The sequence below is a fragment of the Felis catus genome, chromosome D1, assembly GCF_018350175.1.
Source record: "Felis catus isolate Fca126 chromosome D1, F.catus_Fca126_mat1.0, whole genome shotgun sequence".
Classification (NCBI taxonomy): Eukaryota; Metazoa; Chordata; class Mammalia; order Carnivora; family Felidae; genus Felis; species Felis catus.
In genome coordinates, this window is record NC_058377.1 from 51,682,790 (window position 1) to 51,709,500 (window position 26,711).

Sequence of the window (26,711 nt, forward strand, 5' to 3'; positions counted from 1 at the left end):
TCATGCTGTATATAGTAATGGGTAACAAAAGAAAAAAAATGCTCCACACCTGGAAGTGGAATGGAATGGTTATAAGAGCTACATCAGACATTATTTTCAGTCCAGCCCTTTCAAGTACTGCCATACCTTTTGGAGCAATTGATTTAATTTCTCTAAGCCTTAATTTGGTAATCTTTATTGGAGAGAAAAATATAACCTATTTCTGGGGCACCTGGATAACTTAGTCGGTTAGGCATCCAACTCTTGATTTTGGCTCAGTATCTGAAGGTTCTTGAGCCCCGAGTATGGCTCCACACTGACAATGCGGATCCCTGTCTCTCTCTCTCTCCCTCTCTCTCTCTTCCCTGCCTCCCGCTTGCTTGCTGTCTCTGAAAATCAACAAACTTTTAAAACAATGTGTATGTGTGTGTGTGTGTGTGTGTGTGTATGTGTGTGTGTGTCTGTGTGTATATATATATGTATATATATATATATGTATGTGTGTGTGTATTTATATATATATATATATAAATATAAAACACCCCTTTCTTATGTTATTGTGAAGATTAAATAATATAATACATGTAATATGTTCAGAATAATACCTGTCATGTAGTACATGTTTGACAAATGTTAGCCAGTGTATATTTGATGTCTGCTAATTCTGATAACATACTATGCTTTCCTAATCTTCAACTTGTTGCACTTCCCTGGCCTCGTTCTTTAGGAAACTGCTCTTCTTCCACTGCAATCCTATAATTCTTGTGGAGCTCCCAACCAAAGCACCCATCTTCCAGATGATGGAGGTGGCCTTGCACCCCAAGCCTAAAGAACCATAATGCTGCATCACCTTGGCCAAAGATTGGTAATGGATCATTATGTGAATGTAGCTGGCCAGTTAGAATCCTTCCCTGTTGTTTTTATGTGTTAAGCTGCAGGAAACTTTCTCACATTTCAGACTGTCACAGTGTGCTTCAGAGCTAGAGAGGCCATGTCTGTTATCACATGTATCATATTGCATACGTATCATATAGACCAACAGAAGCAACAAATGCAGAATTTAGCTAGGACTCCCAATCTTATAAAACATTCCCCTTCTGAAGATGGAATGTCCTAGCATCTCCAATGGAAGATTTTGAAAGAGAACTGAAGGCAGAAGCTAGTCTAATGGACTACATAAGTAGTCGTGATAGTTCATCTGATTCTAAAAGTTCATCATCTTCAGGTAGTGAGGATAGTTCCAGTGACTCAGACAATGAAGAGTACAGATTCTCTCCTTCTGAGCCAGGAACTTGTATCTCAGGACATCCTGTCATGTCTGCCATGCCACAGTGCAGGATTCCTGATATGGATGCTGGCCTGAGTAGATCTCATGAGAACAGTGGCCTTCTGATGAGTACTTTAAGAAATGATTTGCAGCTGAATGAATCAGGAAGTGACAGTGATGATGGAAGAAACATTCAGCTATATATATATATATATATATATATATATATATATATATATATAACGTGTAAGACATGGGATAATTTATTTTATACTAAGACTAAAAATTTCTAAGACTGAAGAAAGTGTCTCTTAACTTTTGATAATAAAAGAAATTAAATTTGATTCAGAACAACAACAACAACAACAACAACAACAACAACAACAAATGGCACCGGGCACATATGGAGCCCTGCATACAGCAGGTGCAAGGAAGTGTGGGCCTCTCTCTTCTCAACCTAACCCTAACACCTGAGTAAATGAAGCCAACACCTTAACAGAAGTAAAAGTGAGAGATGGGGAGAGTCATGATGAGAAACAGTTCAAGCCCAATCTCTTAGAGACCCAAAGCTTCTCTGGCCCTTGTAGTTTTTCCTTCATTTATGGGAAAATCACCAGTGTCCTGGCAATAAATTTCTGTGTGCTGCTTAAGTCAGTTTGGACTGGATTTCTTTTACTTGAAACTGAAATTGTTCAAACTACTACTGTTGTCATATAATGGCTATTGGTGAATGGCTACTGAGCATGATACTTAGGAACTAATAACTTTTCAGTAAATATTTTGAAATGAATTGAGTGATTTTTTTTCATATTGATGAGTTGGAAGCTGTTTTCTGCATTAATATATGATTATCAAGGATGAAACAAAGTATATTCAGAATTAATTAAAATTCAGGATCAGAATGTATTGGAAAAAAATAGCATAGGAGAAATAGTCGAGTCTTTCAGGTGAAATGGACTTAAATTCAAACCCCCTTTTATCACTTATTAGTTGTGTGGCCTTGGGAAGAGCCCTTAATTTCTGAGATCAATTCTCCCTGTAAAATAAAGAAAATCAGTACTTTGATATAATGTTATTGTATTAGCATAAATATTTAGTATCCTATACCTTCTCCAACCATCATGAATCTAGGTTCTTTGATTGTATAATCATTTTTTGCATAAGATACAACATACTAATGTTACAAAGCCATATTATAAAAAAATGAAATAAATTCAAAAGACCAAATAGTAAATTCCAACTATACTTTTATTTCAAAAGTTTCTAGAGAAAATTTAATTTGGTGTGCATTATTTTTAGTATTTTTAAGTAACTCTTTTCAATGAATAGAATGCCATTTTAAATACATGTTAACACTCTTTTAGAAAAATTGTAATTCATACCTTGGCAAGCTTTGTTTTGTTTGTTTTATTTTAGAGAGAGAGTGCGCATGAGCGGGGGAGAGGAGCAGAGGGAGAGAGACAGAAACTTAAGCAGGTTCCATGCTTAGCATGGAGCCTGATCTGGGTCTCCATGTCATGATCGTGAGACTGTGACCTGAGCCGAAATCAAGAGTTGGGCACTGAACCAACTGAACATGGCAAGCTTTAATTATTGACTAACTACACTGACTTTTCTGGTAATGACTCATGAGTTATTTCCATACCCCAATTTTTAAGTGTATTTCATTGATAACAATTTTCTTTGTATATTTTAGTATTCTTAGTGAAGTTCTTTGCATAGCCAATAATCGGGGTAGTAAAGCTTCAATCACAGAATCACTGCAGCCCTTGCCTTCTTTTGAATGCTTATCTTTCCTGATAATCAAGGGTATTATTTCCCATAGGCAGCCTCGTACATCTATGACATATTAGAAACTGTCTTTAAAAATCATTTTCCATTACCAAGGGAGTTTGGGATAATGGAATGTGTAGTCACTTTCAATTTGTGTCAAATTTTCTGATGCATTTGTACCACCAACATTTTATCAGCTTGTCACTAGAACAAATGAAGTTGCAAATTGCATTGACTTTTTTTCATGAAATCTTTGAAACTGTTTATTTTTAACATGACTTCTCTCCTTTTTATTTCTGTAGTGTAGCAGGCTTGATTTTCAACTTTCAGGGTCTTTGTCACTTAGTGAGTATGGCATTCCGGAGCAATAATTTCCTGGGGCCTTGAAGGTTTTGGGAGAAAAGATTCAGGCATATAGGGCATATTAAAGCTAAATGCAGATTGAAGCAATAAGCATAGAACAATTTGATGAACTACCTGTAGGCAGGAGTGGAGAATTTCTGACACATCAGGAAAGCCATTATGTCCTGTTATGTTCAATAGCCCAGTTGGCCTAAAAGGTTACGGGTGATGTATGTTTTCATTATCTCCTATGAGCTGGATGTCTCAGAAGACCCCAGATGGCTTATTGTGGCTGCGGTTCTCTTCATTTGCACTATAGCAACCTCTGTCGCATCACACCAATATGTTTGTGAGGGTCAGTTTGCTTTCAGGAATATTGTCCCGTGATCTCTGTAATATTCTTCTCCCTGAAAATCTGCAAGGAGTTACCGCCTGGAGAATAACTGAAAGCTCTTCAAAAACACATCTTGATTTCCTGAGTGTCATCTGTCACTGTAAAAGCAATAATAGCAATAAAACGTCAATGACATTAGTTATCGTTTGTTGAACATACATTATGTACCAGGCATGCCTTACATATAGTACTTCATTATATGTTGTTTAACATATCCTGTTAAACCAGGTGTCATGATTTATATTTCACATATAAAAAAATAAGATGACATTAAGAAAGTAACTTGTCTAAAACTTGTCCTAGATGCATTAGAGATAGCATTCAAACCACAGGTCTCCCTGACTCTAGAAAATTCTTAACTGCAGATCATATTTAGTTCAGCATGAAGAAGCTCACAGTCTAGTTAAAGAGAAAAATATATGTAAATGATACCTATCATACAATAATTTCATTTAAAAAGCATGTGTGTTTAAAGGGCAAGGGAAACAATATGTATTAAGAGCTGTTTATACGTATCTTTAGGGGAAGTAATTAAATCTAAGGAAGGGATCAGAAAATCCATAGAAAAGAGTAATTTAGCATTGGAGACACAGTACCATAAGAACTGGAACCAGTCAGTGTTTAAGCAAAGGCCAAGAATAGGCCCTGAAATTACAATGTGTTGGGGGAGCAGTAAAAAAGTCACGGGTGGCATAGGAATTGAAACACTCAAATGTCTACACCTGTCTATATAAGCATAGGAAAAACTAAAGGTGCAGAAGATCAGACTTAAGATGAGAGAGAACAGGAGAGACTGAAGGAAGACTTTCTCTGTTTTTTTTAAGTGAAGTCAATGAAAATATAAATTTATGAGAGACCTTTTTAAAAAAAAATTAACATTTATTCAATTTTGAAAGATGAAGAGAGACAGCATGAGCAGGGGAGGGGCATAGAGAGAGGGAGACAGAGGGAGACACAGGATGGGAAGGAGGCTCCAGACTCTGAGCTGTCAGCACAGAGCCTGACGTGGGGATTGAATTCACAGACCAAGAGATCATGACCTGAGCTGAAGTCGGACCCTTAACCAACTGAGCCACCCAGGTGCCCCAGAGAGACCTTTATTTTTAAAATAAAATGCGAAGATTGATATCTGTCTTACCTATGATGTGGGATTATTATAACATTGAAACAATTATTATATACATAAAAGCAGATGTTTTAGGATATGCACCTTGCCTGTCTTGGCCATGACTGTCTCCTGTCATCTTGAATTTTTTTTCATTTTTTTCCAAAAGGAAATTAGATAAAATGAATAAGCCAAGCTGTATTCATTTTAATGTTTCATATTTACTAACATTTCTTTGTATACTCATTCAAGAAACATTCCACATGGAGTAAAAATGAGGCAGAGGAGACCCCAGTATCTCTGGGGCACAGACTATTTATATAAAAGCCTCTCCTTAACTAGTAAAGTCAATTTTTCAGAAATGTCCAGTGCAAACATCATGATATTTAATAAATAGATGGAATGTCCTTTAAGATGAATCCAATATTAAGTTTGGTCTTCTGCTACAAACAAGTATTCCTTCACTTAAAATGACCTTGTGTCATATGTGTAAAAAGTTTGCTCTAATACAATGGGACTAATCCATTTGTCTTAGAAAGCCGTGCGTTTGTTTTAGAAGAAGAATTTCTCTTTCATTACATAGGCTATTATTTGCTTTGTCAAATCCCTCTTGGCCTTGAGCACACTCTAGAAATAGGGATTCTTTAGAATTGCTGATAAGGATGTTCTACTAAATATTACCCTTTATAAATCTTTGAGGAGGCTCAGGAATTGGTGAAGCAATCTAAAGATTTATATAAGGAGACGTACAAATCTAGCCAAATGAGGACACATCTGGGATGTATCTGGGTCTACCCTCTCAAGGGCCTGTGCTATATAATGCTGATTCCTTTTTTTTTTTTTTTATTTTGGAAAGGCAACAATACATATGTATTCCTTTAACTTTTTAACATCTTTGTTGATGTCTAATTGATACATAATGAACTGTACATATTTAAAGCATATGCTTTCATAGTTTTGATGTATGTATATATCCATGACACCATCACTACAATCAAGATAATGAGCACATCCATCACCCCCAAAAGTTTCCTCTTGCCTATTATTTCTTCCCAACCCTTGGTGTCCCATCCTCACAACACCTGATCTGCTTTCTATCATAATTCATTTCCATTTTCTATAGTTCTATAGATTCTATAATTTTCTATAATTTTATATAAATGGAATCATACAGCATATTGTCTAACTTATTTCACCTCAGCATAATTATTTGAAGATTTATCCATATTATAGCATACATGGGTAGTTTATTCCTTTTTATTTCTGGAGCAGTAATTGTATTGTATGAGTATATCAGAGTTTGTTCATCCATTCTCCTTTGGCAAGTATAACTCCCTTGAACTTAATGTACCCTTCGTGATCTTTTCTTTCATGTCTCTGATATTATAAATTCTTTGTGAAAAAGTATTTCAAAAGCTAGGTTCTCCACTGTCTCTTAATCATAGAGAGGAAAGAAGTACCTTAAGGATACACAGGGGTATAATTACAATATTTATGATGATGATAATTAATAATAATAATAATAATAATAATAATAATGTGCTTTTAATATGCATAGCACCAGATGAAACTTGTTGCTGTTTTCTAAGCTGGGCATAACATCTTCCTGTTATGGGAATCCTGTTATGGGAGCATCTTAAGCTGGACTAACAACTCCCCTGTTTTATTTTAAATTCTTTTACAAAGCAACCCATGGGTTATGAAGATGTGACCAAAACTATTATGATTAAATTTAATCATTCATTTAATATATTTTGAGGGCCTACTATATTTCAGGAACAGGACTAGGAAAAAGGGATTCAAAAGTAACAAAAGACACATGCTTCTTCTTTCATATTCAAAAGTGGATTTATTGTATGCATAATAAGTTGAAGCATATATACAGGCCCTTCCAAAGCCCTGGCTTTGGCAGTATGTTCACATGGTCACGTATTTTAGAGAGGTTGCAAAATCCATCTGTTTTATTTTAATGCACTGATAAGAACCTCTATCTCTTTATACCCCAGCTTTCCTACTACACACTTTTCCCAAGAAGAGTAGCACTGGAATTGTCAGGACATTTTGGAGATCCAGCAAAGGGTAGTTGGTGTTGAGAAGTAGATAGATAGAAACATACATATACACATACTTACAAACATACGTACTGCATATGTATAGTTAGCATATGGTTAGGATGTAGTAGCACAGATACATGTGGTTCACAGTTAGTTCTGTGTATATTAATTTAGGACTAGTCACCTCAGGTGAGAAATGGTATGTAGAAATCCTACTGCCCACTCTGCCACCTCACTGGGTTCCATGATCAAAAGGTGCCTATCTATAAACTGTTACACAGTATAAAGTTGCTGCACGCTGGAATGATGTGGATGGTGAAAGAGCAATTAGAATTGAAATGGTTAGACCCAGAAGTTTTTTGTGTGTGTGTGTGTGTGTGTGTGTGTGTGTGTGTGTGTAGAGACAAGGGTTGGGGGGAGGAGAAAGGGAGAAAGATGTTAGGCTGATTGATTGATTGGTAAAACTATAATGTTATTTCTCTGTGTATAGGATATTTGTACTATTTGTCAACTTTCAGTATTTTATTTTGATGTGGTTTATTTTCTCATTTTATTTTTTTAAAGTTCATTTTGAGAGAGAGAGAGAGCGCGCGCACACATATGTGAGTGGGGCAGGGGCAGAGAAAGAGGCAGAGAAAGAGGGAGAGAGAGAATCTCAAGCTGATTCCACACTATCAGGGCAGAGCCCAACACGGTGGCTTAAACTCACTAATTGTGAGATCATGACCTGAAATCAAGAGTTGGATGCTTAAACAACTGAGCCATTCAGGCACCCCTATTTTCTCATTTTAAATAAATGTTAACATGTGACTTTGATTTTTTATTTCTTATTTTGGATTATATTTATTTGAGTCCTCCCCCAACTTATAAATACTTGAGGCAACACAAAAGTAGAATCCATTGCTGTTTATATGTTACAGTTCATCAGGAACAGGCCAATAAGCATACATTTAAAATACAAGGTTATAAAGGTTAGATAAAAGAACTTCAAAGAACATACAGGACAGGAATAAATTCTTACTTGGAAAGATAGAATTCTTGGAGAAAGTGGTGTTAAAGCTGAGATGTAGTGTAAGTTGACCAAAGATATATATGTCCTATGTGTCCCTGTACCTGTGTGTGGGGTAGGAGAGAAAGATAGGAGGGTGTTGATAGATGTTTTACTTTTCCCTTAGACATACAGAGTTTTAAAATATGTGGGTGGGTGACATAAGATCAAATTTTACAGATTTTTAAACATATATTTTATATACAGTGCGTACATACATTTTATAGTTAATCCTGAGGCACATGAGTGAAGAAATGCCAAAACTTTAGGCAGAGAGACCATATTTGATTATGTGTCTTCCAAAACTGTATTTCTTTCCTCTAAGGAAGATATTCTTAATTCTCTAGAGGCAGTTGTCAAGGAGGAGTTTTCAAACACAGTGGCATTTAGTGAAGGAAGGCTCCTTAAAGTAGTGAATAGTATCTGGGATTCCATTTTATTTTTTTTTCAACGTTTATTTATTTTTGGGACAGAGAGAGACAGAGCATGAACGGGGGAGGGGCAGAGAGAGAGGGAGACACAGAATCGGAAACAGGCTCCAGACTCTGAGCCATCAGCCCAGAGCCTGACGCGGGGCTCGAACTCACGGACCGCGAGATCGTGACCTGGCTGAAGTCGGACGCTTAACCGACTGCGCCACCCAGGCGCCCCTGGGATTCCATTTTAAACACTAATACAATGTTGGCCCCACCCACTTAATCAATGTTTGTTATAGGGAGAGGATCAGAAATAATGGGCTGATGTGTCCATTTTCTACTATTTCATTTACTTTGCCAACTTGACAAATTATTTCTGTCCTCTAAACTTCAGTTTCCTTATGTTCACAATAGGGGTAAAAATCCCTACCTTATAGGTTGGTTTGAGAACAAGAGGACCTAATAAGATAATCCAGGAGAGAAGTGCCTAGCACAAAATAAATGTTAAGTAAGTTTCAAACGAATATGCACTTTAAAAGTTCTACCATTTTAGGATTAAAAATTTAATTGTAAGATTGGAAATCATAAAACTCCTGGAAGAAAACAAAGACAGTAAGCTCTGTGAGATAGGTCTTTGCTATAGTTTTTTGGGTCTGTTCCTGAGGCAAGAACAACGAAAGCAAAAATAAACCAAAGGGACTGCTTCAAACTCAAATCTTTTGGACAGCAAAGGAAATCATCCACAAAACAGAAAGGCAGTCTCCTGAATGGGAGAAGATATTTGTAAATGATATGTATGATAAGGGGTTAGTTTCCAAAATGTATAAAGAACTTGCACAACTCAAAATAGGTATGTAGGTAGGTAGGTAGGTAATGATAGATAGAGATAGAGATATATCTAAACAAACAAACAAACAGTCCAATTAAAGATGGGCAGAGGTGGGGCGCCTGTGTGGTTCAGTCGGTTGAGCGACAGATTTTGGCTCAGATCATGATCTCACTGTTAATGGATTCAAGCCCCATATTGGGCGCTGTGCTGACAGCTCAGAGCCTGGAGCCTACTTTGGATTCTGTGTCTCCCTCTCTGTCTGCCCCTCCCCTGCTCATGCTCTGTTTGTCTCTCTCTCTCTCTCTCAAAAACAAACATTAAAAAAATATTTAAAAAAATGGGCAGAGAACCTGAATAGACATTTCTCCAAAGACATAAAGAAGGCGAACAGAAACATGAAGAGATGCTCAATGTCACTCATCATCAAGGAAAAGCAAATCAAAAACGAAATATCACTTCACACCTGTAAGAATGGGTATTATAAAAATACAAGAAATTAGTGCTGGCAAGGATGTGGACAAAAGGGAACCCTCCTGCACTGTTGGTGAGAATGTAAATTGGTACAGCAATTATAGAAAACAATATGGAAGTTCCTCAATTAAAAGTATAACTACTCTATGATCCAGCAATTTTATTTCTGGAAATTTATCTGAAGAAAATGAAAATACTAATTAGAAAAGATAGGTGCACCCCTGTGTTCACTGAAGCATTATTTACAATAGCCAACATATGAAAGCAACCTAAATGTCCCATTGATAGGAAATGGATAAAGATACATATACACACGCACACATATATAATACCCATATACACAATGAAATATTGCAATGGAACATTCCTTAGCCAAGAAAAGAATGAAATCTTGCCATTTGTAAAACATGGATAATAATAGAGGGCATTATGCTAAGTGCAGCAAGTCAGAGAAATCACTATTGACAGTGACAGATGAATATGAAGACCACAGTGATATGGAACATTCATATGAACTCAGTTTCTCAAATGAATCTAAGATAATGGTACCATCATCTTGTACAAAGTATGGTCTCTATCGTTTTAGAAAGAGGTGTATCATCTTTGAATATTAAGTAAATATTAGGGTATTCTCAGAGGGATATAAAATAAGCTTTCAGTGACCTGTTAAAGTTACTCTTTTAGTGGACTTCTGAGCATTATTCAATTTTTTATTAAGTGAATTCAAAGAGACATTATACATGTAGGGGAAAAAAAAAGAAAAAAAGTACCTCATCAAGAATATAAGAGAGGAGGGGCGCCTGGGTGGCGCAGTCGGTTAAGCGTCCGACTTCAGCCAGGTCACGATCTCGCGGTCCGTGAGTTCGAGCCCCGCGTCAGGCTCTGGGCTGATGGCTCAGAGCCTGGAGCCTGTTTCCGAATCTGTGTCTCCCTCTCTCTCTGCCCCTCCCCTGTTCATGCTCTGTCTCTCTCTGTCCCAAAAATAAATAAACGTTGAAAAAAAAATTAAAAAAAAAAGAATATAAGAGAGGAGCTATTGACAGTATCTCATTATAAAATGATAGAACTTTTCTTTTTTTAACTGAACTGTAGTTGACATATAATATTATATTATATTCAGGTATATAACATAGTGATTCAAAATTTATATATATTATGAAGTGATCACTGTAATAAATCTAGCCACCATCTGTCACCAAACACACTGACTGTATTCCCTATGTTGTACATTATATCCCTGTGACTTACTTATTTTATAACTGGAAGTCTGTACCTTTTAATACCCATCACATATTTCACCCAGCACCCAACCCCTCTCTTCTGGCAACCACCAGATAGTTCTCTGTACCTAGAAATCTTCTTCTGTTTTGTTTGCTTTGTTCTTTATAGATTACACATATAAGTGAAAGCATGTGGTATTTGTCTTTCTCTGACTTGCTGCCCTTAGCATAATGCCCTCTATTATTATCATCCATGTTTTACACGTGGCAAGACTTCATTCTTTTTCAGGAGTGTCCAAACTGGGCACTTGGCATGGATTATCTTGTTTAATTTCCATAACAGTAACTTGGGGTTGATATTATTATTTTCACTTTTGAAATGAAATACTTAGGCAGATTTGGAAACTAACTTTTTAAAAAGGATTCTTAGTTAAGAGGAGGGGGAGTGAACTTGTCTTTTCTAGGGCCCAGCTCTCAGGCTGATGGTCTCACCATGGCACAGCAACAAAGAAAGCTCTTGTTTTTAAAACAGAAGCTCAGCAACAGCCACATCCTCAAGTCATTTTCCTCTTTGGAAAAAAAAAAAAGACAATATCCTCAAAGGCCAAAAGTATCTTATCTCTGTTCTTTCAGGATCTGCACCAGTTCTACCCAATAAGGTGACCCACATATGTAAAATTACATTTTCTAGTAGGTGCATTTTTAAAAAGTTAAAAGAAATAGGTAAAATTCACTATAATAAAATTCAACTCAATAAATATATACACAATATTATTACTTCAACAAAACATAAAATTATTACTGCAAATTCTTTTCATAGTATATTTTCAAAATATGATGTGCATTTTATACTTGCAGCATATCTGATTAGCCACATTTCAGGTCCTCAGTAGCCATAGGGGCACTGGGACCTGCCTTACTGTGCAGCACAGATTGTATAGTTCTAGTTAGGACTAGTGATAAACTATCTCAAGCAGGAAAATCTTAGGCCTTATTCATTAAAATATCAACATGTCTACTGTCATTTCTTCTATATTGCTGACCTTCTTTTCAGCTCAGTGCTACATGAGGATCAATAACCTAGGTTTTAGAGTCAGGTTTCCATAAAACTCTGCTCTACCCCTTACTACGTATGAGTCCTTGAACAAGTTATTTGATGTCTTAGCCTCAGTTTTCTCGTTTACAAAAACGGGGAGAATGATGCCTAGCACTCAAGTTAGATATAAGTTAGATATGTCTCCTGGCTCCATAAGTAGATGCTCTAAATGTTAAAATTTAATCTCATTTTCTTCTGTGTGAACTTGAACAGAGATTGAGTGCACTATTCATTTTTTTTTAATTGTACTCTTTTTTTTTTTTTAGGTTTATTTATTTTGAGAGGCAGAGGGAGAAAGAGAGCACATGAGCAGGGGAGGGGCAGAGAGAGGGAGAGACAGAATCCTAAACAGGCCCCACATTTTCAGCACAGAGCCCTAGGTGAAGCTCAAACTCATGAACTGTGAGATCATGACCTGAGCTGAGATCAACAGTTGGATACTGACTGAACCACCCAGGCACCCCAAATGCACTATTCTTGACACAGATATTCTATATCGTTTACTGTTCTACATATGACACTCCTCCCTCCACCCTGGCTCCACATCATTGCTGCACCCATAATCGTGAATATGGGTTAGTCAATCACTCACCCTCTGTGAGTAGGTAAAAATCGGTATGGGTTTCATACATGTTGTTGAATTTGTTGTTTCCTGATGTATTGGAGTTTCCTGCAGAATGACCCATGTGGGCTAGTTGGGATCATTTATAACCTTTTAGAAATCCCATTAACTCACTTACAGATGAATATTCTGTAGTACTGAGCTCTTTAAGTATTTAAATTCTTTAAGGCCCATCTACTATCAACTAGAACAAAAGGAAACTATCGTCCTTCTACCCACGCTGTTCCTTCTTCCCAGGTGAAACAAGTTATTACAAGTCTCCACATACTTTCTCTTGGTTTCTCCTGGTCCTAAGCTAATTGCATAGGTCACCTTGCTCAAATTCTAGAAAGTGCTGAAGGCCAATGTATGAGTCTCAAGATTTCCTCCCAACAATATGTATAAAATTCCTGCTGAAGAAGTGGGAGCTCTGTGTTCAAAACTCAGCATGCTATTTATAGTGTTTCTCCCGTTTCAACCTATCTGAGAAGGACCAGCTTCTTACTACTCTCTCCCAAAGCTGTTAAATCAGAATCAGGTGTTTATCCTCAAAGAACTTATTATCCCCTTCTTAAAACCCAGTCTGGGGCACCTTGGTGGCTCAGTAAACCAACTGAACATCTGACTCTTGAGTTTGGCTCAGGTCGTGAAGTCGTGGTCCTGAGATGCAAGCCTGCATTTGGGCTCCGTGCAAGGCGTGAAGCCTGTTTAAGATTTTCTCTCCCTCTCCTTCTGTCCCTCCCCTGCTCACACTCCCTCTCTCTCTTTTAAAAAAATTAAAATTAAAAACAGCCAGTGAGAGATGGGGTGGAGAATTCCAAGAAGAACTATCTCAATAATTTTCCTTTCTGAAAAAGATATGCTAAAGAAATCATACAGTTATTCTCAATGTGTAGTTTTGACTAATGCAAAATTGCCATTCTATTAATTGTAGCTTTTAACTCAAAGTATAGCAATATTCGCATTCTAGCGTTCATTTCCCAAAGAAAAACCCACATTTAGTGTAAGATTATCTTATCCTCTCAATAGTTTGTTAATAACAAATAAAATTTAAGAAATATTCATTAAAATGTTACTATTGCTTGAAGTCTGTATTTTAATATCAAATTAGTAAAACATGGTATTTATATATTTTATAAACAGGATCACTAAAGTGTGTGTGTGTGTGTGTGTGTGTGTGTGTGTGTGTGTGCACGCAGGCACATGTGCGTGAATGCATGTATATGTATGTATGTAATTTATGTGCTAGTCTAGTATTAAAAGGTTTGGCAGAAAATGAGAGAAATAGGAGTCTAAATAAGTCATATAAATATGATCATCCAAAATTCATCAAATATTTTATAGTTCTTTTTAATTCTTACTCTTAGGTTGTGAACACAATTGCTTTGCCATAATCTTGTCTTTTATATATGAGGAAGCTAAGGTCTTGAGCATTTATGTTGTTTTCTTAAGGATAAATTTTGGCCAAGAAAAGGATGTCACTTCACCCATACTACCACATCTGTTGAAAATTTATGATGCATTAATTAACAATTAACATGGCTAAACACCATTGTATAGATATTCACAAGACTTGCTTTGCTAAATAAAACCTTTTCCTTAGAGCGATAGTCTTATTTGTAAATGTAAATGCATTTTTGAGGCTCTACACATCGGCTTCATCTCTTGGAGAGGTGATATTTGTTGTACTGGAGAGCATCATTTAATGTCAGCTTCTTACTCTCTAATCAGGGCTCTACCAATTTTTGGCTGTATGACATTGGAACATTCCCTTCATATCTCTTATCTTCACTGCCTGCCAGAAAAGTAATTCTTTATTCCCTCACCTCTTCCTGACAGTATTATAAAGCACAAATAAATATAGTATTTGAATGTTTGCTGACAATATTGAGACCATATACAAGCCATAGGGCATTCTTACCACTCCTTTGCTCACTGAGCTTGGTAACTCAGTGCGGCCCTGTGATGTAGACACAAGCCTTGGGAATAGATTGTCCTGGGTTAGAATCATTACTTTGACCTTCACTAGATCTGAAACCTTGCGGGGCGGGGGGTGGGGGAAGGGAGGTGGTGGCATTTAACTTTCTGAACCTCATTTTCTTCTTCTGTGAAACGGCTACTTTGAACTCTCAGCGTTCTTCTGAATATGATGGCTGCTGAGAAATGCACCTCAATCCCCTGAGGTTGATTAACATGGTAACTGAAAGAAACCCACTCTGTAAGTTATCTTATGGCAAACTGCTATCACTTCTTTATCTTTCATTCTATTATTTTCCAGCAAAAGCAAAGCATATCCAGCCTTTAACTTACAAAAGAAACCAACCAGAAGAGATCTAAGCATATTTCTCACTTTATGAGGTAGCTAAAGTATCCTTTGAAAAGAAAGACCAATCCACTGCTAATCTCCGGCCTCTTAGTTGTCACCATGATATTATTCCTCTTCCCAAACCTTTTTTTTTGTTTACATTTAATAACATTTGAGAGAATTATTAAACCACTAATCTTTGTAGGACAAGAAAAAAAAGAAAAAAATATATAGAGAGAGTTAAAAGGGATATAGTCAGATATTCAAACTGTTGTTTTGTATCAACACCTTTGTTGGCTGCAACAGGTGCAGATGGAAAAATAGATTGCCTATCAGAATATCTGTAAGCGACAAAACAAACCACCGTCACCACCACCATCACCAACAACAGCAAATAATTTCTGCATCATCTGCCAGAACAGTGTCATATCTCTCTCACTGAGTATTTGATTTAGACAGTTATCAGAATTAATTTGCATTACTCAAAGGGGATCAAAGGGCTGAGTTGCATTATTTACATGTCAGCTGTCCTCATTTACTATTTAAAATTATAAAGGATCCTATTCTTAGAGGGACATAAATGAGAACTGCTTTATGACCTGAAAAAAGTCACTACCATGTGCAGGTGTAACTCCACATCAGAGAACCTTTACCATTTCATTCAGCCCTTCTAGATACAAAGATGGCAACAGTTGTTTGACAATACATTAGCTAATGTCCAACATGAGAAGCATCTCTGTCATGGGAAAAGAAGTGATCATTTAGTCCTTCTCAAAGAGGGCACTGTTGACATTTTGGTGATGGGACAGTTACTCATTTTGAAGGACATTCTAGCACATTGAAAGATGTTTAGCATCCCTGTCTTAAGTACTTTGGGACAACCAAAAATACCCCCACGTTTCTAAATGCTATCTAGGGAGTATTATAGTCTGTCTTTGAGAACTACTGAGGTAAAGCAAGGTAAGGCTCATCTGGACACTAAGAGCCCATCTTTGGAATCAGAAGGATCTTTATTTGACTCTTGGCCATGAACTTACTAGCTCCATAATCTCGGTTACTGAAGTTCCCTGAGTCTCAGTTTTATCTGTCACTTGAGGATAATAATGCCTTCTTAAGGGATCAATAATTTAATGCTGGTAAAGTCATTAACATGATGCCTGGAGGGGCATCTAGGTGGCTCTTGGTTTCTGCTCAGGTCGTGATCTCAGGGTTCACAAGTCTGAGCCCTGTGTCAAGCTCCACACTGACAGTGTGGAACCTCCTTGGGATCCTCTCTCTCTCTCCTTCTCTCTCTCTGCCCCTCCCCTGCTCATTTGCATTCTCTCTCTCTCTCAAAATAAATAAAGACCAAACAAAACATGATGCTTGGCATATAAGAAATGCTTATTTAAAGAGTAGCTAATTTGACAAATGTGTTTTAATAAAAATTCATATAGGCTCAGAGAAAAAAAGTAGCTATCACAGTCAATAGTGATTATTGTAGTTGTCATGGGAAAAATGGCACTGGTGATGCTTGTGGTACACGTAGGAGTATCAGTAGGTAAGGTGTTTCAGATGTATATAGTACCTTACTGCCTGAGTTGGAATTTCCATGCCTCTGTGTTATTTAAGCCAATTCCCTGTACAGTCTATGATTCATATGTAAAATGAAGACAAAAATAGTGCAAACTGTAATAGTTTCTTGTGAAAAATAAATAAGTATAAATACTACAAAGTGAATCAGGTTTAGAGATGCCTGTGAGTTCAGTGGAGGTAGGAGGGGATTGGATCATATGACTTTCTGCTTTCAAAATCTTAAGCCGTGGTAGATTCAATTGCTTTTGTGCTGCTGGCTCCACAGTAGTTAACTAGTCACTGTCTTACAAAGGTATGTCAGGGTGGCTCAACTGAAGGTACTGTTGTTTTCTCAAGTAATTAGATCTGGCTCAGACAGTCTTCACTTTCAAGACAGTTTAGTATTTAAGATGTATTCTAGATTCTAGCCAAGGTAATTAGTTCTCAGAATACCAAACAGCCATGATTATAACAGGATCTTCTCTTGGATGTGGTACAATATGAAGGCTACAGGAGGGAGTTTGTGTGAAATCCTAAAGGGAAAAGAATGAAGCTGTTGATAGTTCAGCTTCAGCACATCCATGAATACGTATGTTTTCATCCTAACGGAAAATAAATTGTCAGAATGTTTCTAATGTTAACCACTTTGGGATTAATGAAGTACGTAAATCACTTTGATAAATAGTAGTTATTTGCTAACTTTGCCTCGTGATTATAAAAGGTTGTTTTGTTTTGATTTTCTATTTAATTTTCACACTTTATGTTCCTATATGAATTTTAAAAGACAACTGGGAATTGATTTTTCAAATTAGAGTGTAGGCTGCTATGTGGTGATTTCATACAGAATTTGCAACCCCTACTCATAAATATGTTGTTGATGATCACCATATTATCTTGCTTCTCAGAACCTATAATTATTAACAGATAGAGATATGACATCCTAAATGCAGGGGGATTCTTTTATCATAATATCAGCATTTTTCCACTCGGGAGTAATCTTTCTGAAAGTAATGACGCAGTATTTCAATATTTCAAAAGGATAATTTGATTCCTCTTCAGATTCCACTTATTTGTTTATTGAGTGACTACCTAATCTATGCTACATGATGCCTGACCTAGCCATGTTGAAGATATGGACATAAATGAAACTGTTTATACCCATAGAGTAGTTTAGAAGAATCATGTATTTGATTAATGCACTACACTGTGAAAAATGCAGTAAAGGAAACAGTTGGGGGTACAGGATGAGTCAAGAAGGATAGAGATGATGATGCCTTACCATAAGTCTTACAATATCACTTATGTAAATAACTCAGAATAATCAGGGAATTTCAAAGCTAGAAATTAATCATTCTAGCCCTATTTCGTACTACTTCCCGATATGCATGCCATGAGCGTTGTTTAGTAAGGACATGGGATAACGTAGACTTTCCAGTTTTATAGACAATGATCCAGTTCCTCCTGCCCCGTATACTAGCTATATGACCTTGGGCAAGTTATTGTATGTTGCTTAGCTATAACTTCTTTATCTGTAAAATGGAAAAGGTAAAATACCCTTTAGGGTTGTTGTGAAGATTAAATACAGTGATTTATAGAAGAGGGAATGGCAAAATATTTAATAAATGTTAGCTGTAATTATCTTATAGTCCACAGTTTTTCTACTTCCTATTTTATCACGAATCCAGTGTTTTTCTACCTTAAAATTATTGTTCATTAGAGTTTGCTTATTTGAAATGCATGTACTTCTGTATTTCTACCTATTGAAATCCAAGGTCTTAAGATGTTACTTTCTCTTCAGTGCCTTTTCAGATTTCTTTCAAATGTGTGAATATAATACAATCACTTGTGAATATGTTCCATTTTTTCCTCCTCATAACCGTATCTATTGGAGGCCAAGGTATATCATATTACCAACATAGTGTCTCAATACCAATTAGCTACAAAACGGACCCTCAATACTAATTTGTTGAAATAAATTCAGCTATAGACAGGTAGTTAATAGTTACTGAGTCTTATTCAATCAAATGTTGTACATCCTGCATTTTCGTGCATTGTACATTGAGACCCCCTAAATCATTTTTCTTTATCAACTTCAAACTTTATCAGTTTAGGAAGGGCACTTCAATCCATCTGACAATGGCTCCACCTATAAGCCAGAAGTTCAGTTCATATGCATCACCACCTTTGCTTGTAAAGTAATATCTATTTGTGGAAATATTTTAATATTTTATTCACTTTGCCTTTATTACTTTATACAAATGGATGAAACAGATAAAAATGAAATTGCTGAGAGTGGTGAGGAGAAGCATAGGTTTCATAAACTCAATATAATTAAGGCAAGATGGAGATCATTAGGCTTGCCTCAACTTTAGCCTCTATCAGGCATTCACTGGCCTTAAGCCCAATCAACTGTGTGTTCAATTATAAAGGAAAAGGATAAAACTAAAGTGCACAGTGCTAGAAATATGCATTAAACAACGTACCTAAAAGATGAGCTGCCATTAGAGATTCTGTAATTGGTTTTAACATATTGGGAATGGAACACCTATTAGAATCTGTGAATATTTTGTTCAGCTTGTGAACATTTACCATGATACGAAAGTTGGAGATTGTCTACTGTTTTATTCCTTTATATATATATATATATATATATATGTATATATATATATATATATATATATATATATATATATATAATTGAATAGTTGTAAACTTTAAGTTGCCAATATTTAAAGGAATAAATAAATCTTTCATTCCCAAATTTTACTTACCCCTGACATTATTATTCTGACACTGTCAGCTATGCTAATTTCATAAAGAAATTTTTAGATTTAGTGAAATTGTTCAATAAATCATTTCCCTTTCTTGTAAGCATATCTCAGGTATGAGTAGAAAAATAAATCAAACCCAGAAACTTTTAATTTGATAGAGATTATAGTCATTAACTGAAATCTTGTTTTGAATTTTAAGTTATACGATTTTCAATGAATTCATTATCTATGTATATCTGCAACATGTGTTTTTTTTTTATTAGTATGTGTGTCCTAATAAAAAAATTCTAGACCGTCTTTGGAAGAGAAGTTGAATTTCTTTCACAAATTCTGCTACTCAAAAGCATACATTTTCTAAATTTGTAAGAAGTAAAGTGGCTGTTTTATGGTAGAGTATTTTAATGTTAATGTGAAACACCTGGCAATCTTCTTAGAGTGCCGATTCTGCTTTAGCAGGTCTCAGGTGAAGCCTGAGATTCTGCATTTCCAACAAGTTCTCAGCTGCTGCCGCTGCTGCTGCTACTGCTGCTGCTGCTGCTTCCAGTCTGGACATATTTAATAGCAATTGGGTAGAGCACCAAATATGCAGTCAGAAAATTTTACTTCGAACATTACATCTACCATTTACTAGCTATAGAAATTAGGCTAAGTCACACCTGCTCACTTTTTCCATCTCTGTTGTTCTTACTTTATTTAGTCTAAGCCACCATCATTTGTCAGCTCTGGCATAGCCTCTTCATTGTTTTCTCAGCATCTGACCTTGCCCCTCTCCAGTCCACTCTCCAGACCACAGCTCAAGTAACAGTTCTTAAAAATACTAATCTTATCCTATGGACAACTGCCTAAACCTCCCTTACCAGCTTTTAATGACTCTCCTCAAAGATAAAATTCCAAATTGTTACCATAATCCATTAAGTCCCAGTCTGCCTCTTTCATCTTATCTCGCTCTCTCTTCTCATTGTTCCTTAGGTTTCACCAAATGGGCTTTTCCTTTGTTGCCTAGGTGTGATCCCCAGGTAAGCAGAAACATATAACCTGGAAACTGGTTAGAGATGCCAATTCTAGATCCCACCCTTGAAACTTTCTCCCACTGGACAGGGCCTCTCCCATAAAGGTAGTGCCTATTGGGTTTTCTTTCTTTCTGATTCTCCAGCACTCAAAACACTGCCTGGCACAGTGTAGGTTTCCAATAAAAAGTTTTGAATGAATGAGAGAATAAATCCTTATAACCTCTGTATTATTTCTTTATCTGTGAAATAGATAAAATATTGCTTCCCTCACAGGTTACTTCAGATTCATTAGCATATATGAACGTAGAAAGCAGAACGCCTACTTTAAGGATATTCAAATAGGTTTTTTTTTAAGATATTAGTTTTATAAACTAATTTATAAAGTCATTATAAAATGACTTTTACGTCATTTTCTCAAGTATACCTACATTATTTGCTTTTAGAAAAACAGTTACTTTATGCAGCTTTGTTCATTAAGTCACTTACTCACATATATAATATTGGATGTTTGCTAACACTGTTGCTAGTACGTGGGATAGTATTCCCTCTTTCTGGAGTTCTAGCTGGTGACATGTCTTAAAGCCTTTACTCAATGCATCTGACAGTTGTCTCCTTCTAGTTTCTGCTGTACCTTAAACTTTCCTCTTTCAAAGCACTTAAAACATTTAAAAATAATAAGTGTTTTTTTAATTTCAGAAGTAGCATAAATTTGTTATAGAAAATATTTTTAAAATGCTGATAAGTAAAAAGAAAACCTTAGTTCCTACTGTAATCAAGAGCTTTCATGATAACATAACTTCTTAAGCTCTTCCATATTCTTTAATTTTTTTTTGATGTTTATTTATTTTTTGAGAGAGAGAGACAGCAAGTGGGGGAGGAACAGAGAAAGAAGGAGACACAGAATCTAAAGCAGGCTTCAGGCTCTGAGCTGTCAGAGCCCGATGCAGGGCTCGAACTCATGAACCGTGAGATGACGACCTGAGCCGAAGTTGGACACGTAACCATTTGAACCACCCAGGCATCCCATTCCATATTCTTTAAATTGCAAAAAAAAATGCTATAGTTTAGGTAAATTTATTTGGCATTTCCAAATTATGTACATAAGATTTTTTAATCATATTAGTTGATATTGTGCCCTATTAACGTAAATTCTCCTAACATATTATAGGAGGGCGTGTTTAATCAAGTGCATTTTGCAAGTATTCTTTTAAAGAAGTAATAAAACAGCACTAGTCATGTGGATGTAAAATTGTATTGCAATTAGGTAACATGGTAAGAACGGAGTTCCGTAAGAACATTTGATTTACGGTAGATTTCCTGTGTATTCTCTGAGCCACTTTCAGCTCTGCACCCAAGGGAACACCTAAATGCACAAAGCTACTTCCTCTTGCTATTGTAGAACCAATTAAATTAATTTGTTGGAAATAACATTGTCTATCGCTTGCACTGTGCAAGATTAGATTCTCTCTGAATCTTCCTGGGTTTCACTCTACAATGTGTATAGCGCTTTGAATTTTAGTGGCAAGAGCTGCAGTCTTCCTTTGCTTATATAAAAAAATTGATTTTAAGTACTCCCAAGAAAATAGAGCTTTCTCAGAAACCTGCATTTACTTTGGGAGACTGCTGCATATATTTTCTGACACTTGGCATCACTTAGGATAGCAAGAAATAGAAAGAATATAGAGATTCTTTTGCATTATGTGTATATCTCTAACTTTGGGGATTCTTTCCCATATCCATTAGGGAGAAGGAATTTCTATGGAGGACAAGATGCTACACGATAGGATAGGGAATTATAGTTGGATGAAATTATCTCATTGAATTTTTTATATCGTGTGTCCTAATGCCAAATTCATCTGTTCACTAAATGAACATTGATGAGCACAGCTCTAACACAGGTCATAGGGAGGATACACCGGATACCTGGAATATTTATACATATGTATGTATATCTTTATAGGAATGTAAATAGAGGTGCCTGGGTGGCTCAGTTGGGTAAGCGTCTGACTTTGGCTCAGGTCATGATCTTGTGGTTTGTGGGTTCAAGCCCTGTGTTCGGCTCTGGGCTGATAGCTCAGAGCCCGGAGCCTGCTTCAGATTCTGTGTGTCTCTCTCTCTGTCCCTCCCCCATTCACTCACACACACACACACACACACACACACACACACACACACTCTCTCTCCCTCTCTCTCAAAAATAAGCATTTAAAAAATTTTTTAAAGAATGTAGATATATATTTATACACATTAATTATATATATTTATTTAAAGGTATATAAATTATAAATAGACATAAATATTTAAGACAACACAAATCATTTGCATGTAAAAGTGCAATTTCTGGATTCAGTCAGTGTGTGTGTGTGGAGCAGGAGAGGAATATGTAAGGAGAAGACCAGCTGGAGGTTGGGTTGAATGATTTCGAGACCAGCATATTTATTTTGAGGTGAAAAGCCATAGTAGTGTGAGACTAGGAGGTAAGCAAAGATCAGATAGTTAAGGGACTTCTAAAATACAGAATTTTGACATTTGGCTATAGACAGTAGGGAGGCATCCTGTCATTCAGGATGCTGTCATTGAATAGTTACCCAAAACGAAGTAGCCCTTAGTATAGTTAAGTAGGGTCTCTTTAAACTAAATAGATTTTGCATGTTTGGGTTTCGGCAGTGTTTCCCCAGGCAGTGTTTCCACATTCCTGGAGACTGTAACTTGCATTATTGTGGAAGGGCTGCTGGTATGGGAAACAAGAGGAATGACTTTGAACACTGATTTTGCTGTTAACCAGCGATGTAGTCTGAACCATAGCACTTTTCTCTTCGGTGTCACTGTCTGCAAATCAGGAAGGAAAGTGTTGTTGGAATAAATAACATTAAACCTCCTTGGATTGTTCACTTTCTTTGATCTCTTGTGACTGCCACTAACAACTCTTGCCTTTTGTCTTTTAGACGATAATCCAGATTAACACTCATTCCAGGTAATATAAAACCCAACCTAAAGTTAAATAGGATTTTGAAGTTTGCTCTCACTTGGAAACAAAGTTCAAGAAGGAAAAATGTTATATGCTGCTACTACAAACTAATTGAATTTGAAATTTGGGCAGTTTTGAAGATTGCCGCCCTATTGTTGTTGTTGTTAAAGCTGTTAGTACTATTTAAAACTGAACAAGTACGTTCCTGTTTGGCATTTGTAATAGTGTGTGGTACATAGTAAGAGCCCAATAGAAATGATCTTCCTGATAGTGTTGCTTATGAGAAACTAATAAGCTAAATTTAGTAGTATGTATTATGTAAAGTACACATAAATTTAGTGTACACATAAATTTAGTAAATTTAGTAGTACTAGTATGTAAAGTATACAACACAGCATGTCCTCAAAAATGCTAGTTTCTGACTCACCTTATAGGCCGCTTGTCAACCTGTAACTATCTATGTTGCTATTCATCTGTGCTTTTTGGGTGCTTTCCTGTAGCACCTGATCCATTTTACAGTACAAGTGGCTGAGCTTCAGTAATGGGCAGATGACTCATTCTGAAGATTGGAGATTATGTTAAGCATCAGGGCAGTGAGGGTGGAAAATAAAAAGCTCCATAAAAGAAGAGAGAAATAGAAAACCATACTTGATAGCCTCAATATTTTTGACAGACTTCTCTCTGGTTCATGAGTGAGGAGGGCAGAATGATGGATATTAAGATACCAGAGGTGGAGGTGCTACTTTTACCATTTTACCACTCAATGCATAGCAAATTGAGCCAGTGCAAAAGTAGATTTTTATTATAATGGCCAGAACCCTTCCTAGACACAGATGAAACCTCAGCCCAAAGGAAGAAAGAAGCCCTCTTGGAAGAGAAAAAAAAAATCACTTTGAGAATAGAAACAATACAATTCAAAATTGGATGATAAAATTTTGCTTATGTTTAACTAAAGTAGACTGTTATTTAAGAATTTTGGAAAGGATATGACCTAAACTGTGCTTATTGACAGCTCTGCAAAACCTTGATAAATTAGATCTATACTATTGGCTTTGCTTTAAACCTAAGCTTGAATATGACTGCTGGATCTCCTGTTACTCAGTAACTGTACAATCTGAAGAAAACTGGTTGAAAATCCCAAACTTCATCTTTCTCATTTGTAAAATGAAGATACAAAACCCTAATTGCAGAGTCATGCTAACGATTAAGTGAGATAACAGCAATGACCTTGCCTAACACAGTACCTGTTATTTAGTTGGTAATAAATCAATTTCAATTGCCCTAATGTCAGAACCTTTACACGTTGGACAATCCCATTTTATTATTTGGTCCTCAGTTTTTCTATGCCTAAAATGAGTTTTGTAGTGAGATTATTTATTAAATTTATTACAGCTCTAGCATTCTACTCTTTATGTCTTTCTATGGCTCTGTTCCCTACACATATTTACATGCTAAGAAAACTATCAATGTTCCTAAAACAAAAAACAAAAAAACCTGGAATTTGGGAAATTTCAGGTATTCTACCAATGAACAGGAAGGGATCCTAGGGTCAGTAGGCAGCAACAAGTAGCTTTTAACCTTACCTAATTTGCCATATCTATTATATGTATTGTATTTATGTCTGTAACCCAAGCCACTCCCTACTTCAGGAGACTGAGTCTAATACTAAGAATGAAGAATTCAGGACATACCAGTTTGTTTTTTGTTTTGTTTTGTTTTTTACAGTAAAATCCTGGACTTTTTGCTTTTCCCCAGTTATTCCTGTATGTTGGTATTATGGTGGTGGTAAATTACTTGCATATTTGCCTGTGTTGTCTTGTTTTAAGCTCCTTGTTCAATACCGGGACCTTGGCACTGGGAAAAGAAGCAGATTTCCAGTTTGATTTGTACAGCTCTTTCTTGGCCACATGTTTTCTTATACCTTGTTCCCCAGTTGGATCAGGTACCATTTCTTCCACAGTGGATCTAGATGTTTAACCCTCTCTGACATGATATTAGTGGGTTGCATAGGTAGTCTCTGTAAAATACTCCCAAGCTAGAAAGCATGATGTTAATTTGATTCTACCAAGCAAGACACCCTGCTTCCTAACTGGGGTGGAAATTTCTTACAGTCGTGTTTACCTATATCACAGACTTCTCTGAAGGGTGATGCCTGAAAATTTTCTTATCCACTCCCATAACTAGATCATGAGTGCTTGGATGGCATACACTAAGACCCAGTGTCTTATTTCTACTGTGGTTGCCACAGGGGTTGCTTGGTCCTGGGAACTCTGGAAGGCCCTTGTGGTGAAATATACAGGCAAGTAAGACATGGGGTCTGCTTCAACCAGTTCACAGTTTAGCTATGGAGATAGGCAGGAAAACAAATACATTAAGATGTTTGAAAAATAAATACTATAACAAACATAGGAACAAAGTGCTAGTACCAAGTACAGGGTCCAGAGCATAGCAGTTGCTTATAATAAGTATGACAAGCCAAACTTAAATCCTGAGAAACACATTAAGTCATTTTCCCCAGGAAAGGGTAGGGTTACTACCTAAAAGAGGTGAAATTTGAGATGGACTTTGGAAAAACAGTTTGAGAAGTTTAGCTGTGTTGATGTTTGTGCTGTTTATACTACTTGAATAATTCTCTGGAGACCTGGTTAAGGCCACTGTGGCTCTAACCTCATTCTTCCTCTTTTGCTTTCAAGGAGACCTAAAGACAGCAGGGACAATGATAACATAACCAATTTGGAAGTAGAGGCAAAGGCCTCATTGCAGAGAAATTTGCATGCCAAGTGAAACATTGCAAAATGATAAATTTACTCTAAATCTAGCCTGTTGCTTTTTCTGTTAATCCCCAGCCTAAATTTGAATTTGTGGTGAAGCATTCAGGCCATGCTCACCCCCCAGCTAAAGATATACAGTTTAAAAAGCAAATAATTGAGTACAAGATCCCCCATTATAAACCCATGGCCTCTAGAGTAGACAATCTTCATTACAATGTCAGGGAAACTGGGCCATATCTCAGGGCCCTAAAGGGCCTTGTCTCCATTCTGTCTCTTGAGAGTTACACATCCAGAATATAAAGGCAACATATTTGTCTTTGACCAGAACTCTGTGGGATCCCCTTTCTGTAAAACTAAAATGTCAAAAGAGACAAAATCATGCCACTCACTGATTCATATCTTGATACAGATCATATAAGGATAATTTGTAGGAAATATAACCAAATCAATAGGAAAGAAACCCAACTAAAAGAAAGATAACTCAAAACCAGCCTAATAAATAAAATCAAAGGTTAAACTATGGATGTTGACAGCCTGAAATGGAGAAAACAACATTGAATTTTAGAACAGAATCTTAGGTTAATAACTAATTTCTGCAACTATATTTATTGTGTGAAACTAGGCACATTCTGTATTCTACCCTTGTCATAATATGTGGACATGTTGCCATTTGGCTTTTCTCCTTCACAGGTTTTATTTATTTTTTTAAAGAGAGTCCAATGACTTATATTAAAGCC

At 36.4% G+C, this 26,711-nt stretch overlaps 1 pseudogene; it reads left to right on the forward strand.

The window, feature by feature from the left end:
- Nucleotides 1–560: 560 nt before the first annotated feature.
- LOC101085491 lies at nucleotides 561–25,180 on the forward strand (annotated as a pseudogene).
- The last annotated feature ends 1,531 nt before the right edge of the window (nucleotides 25,181–26,711 follow it).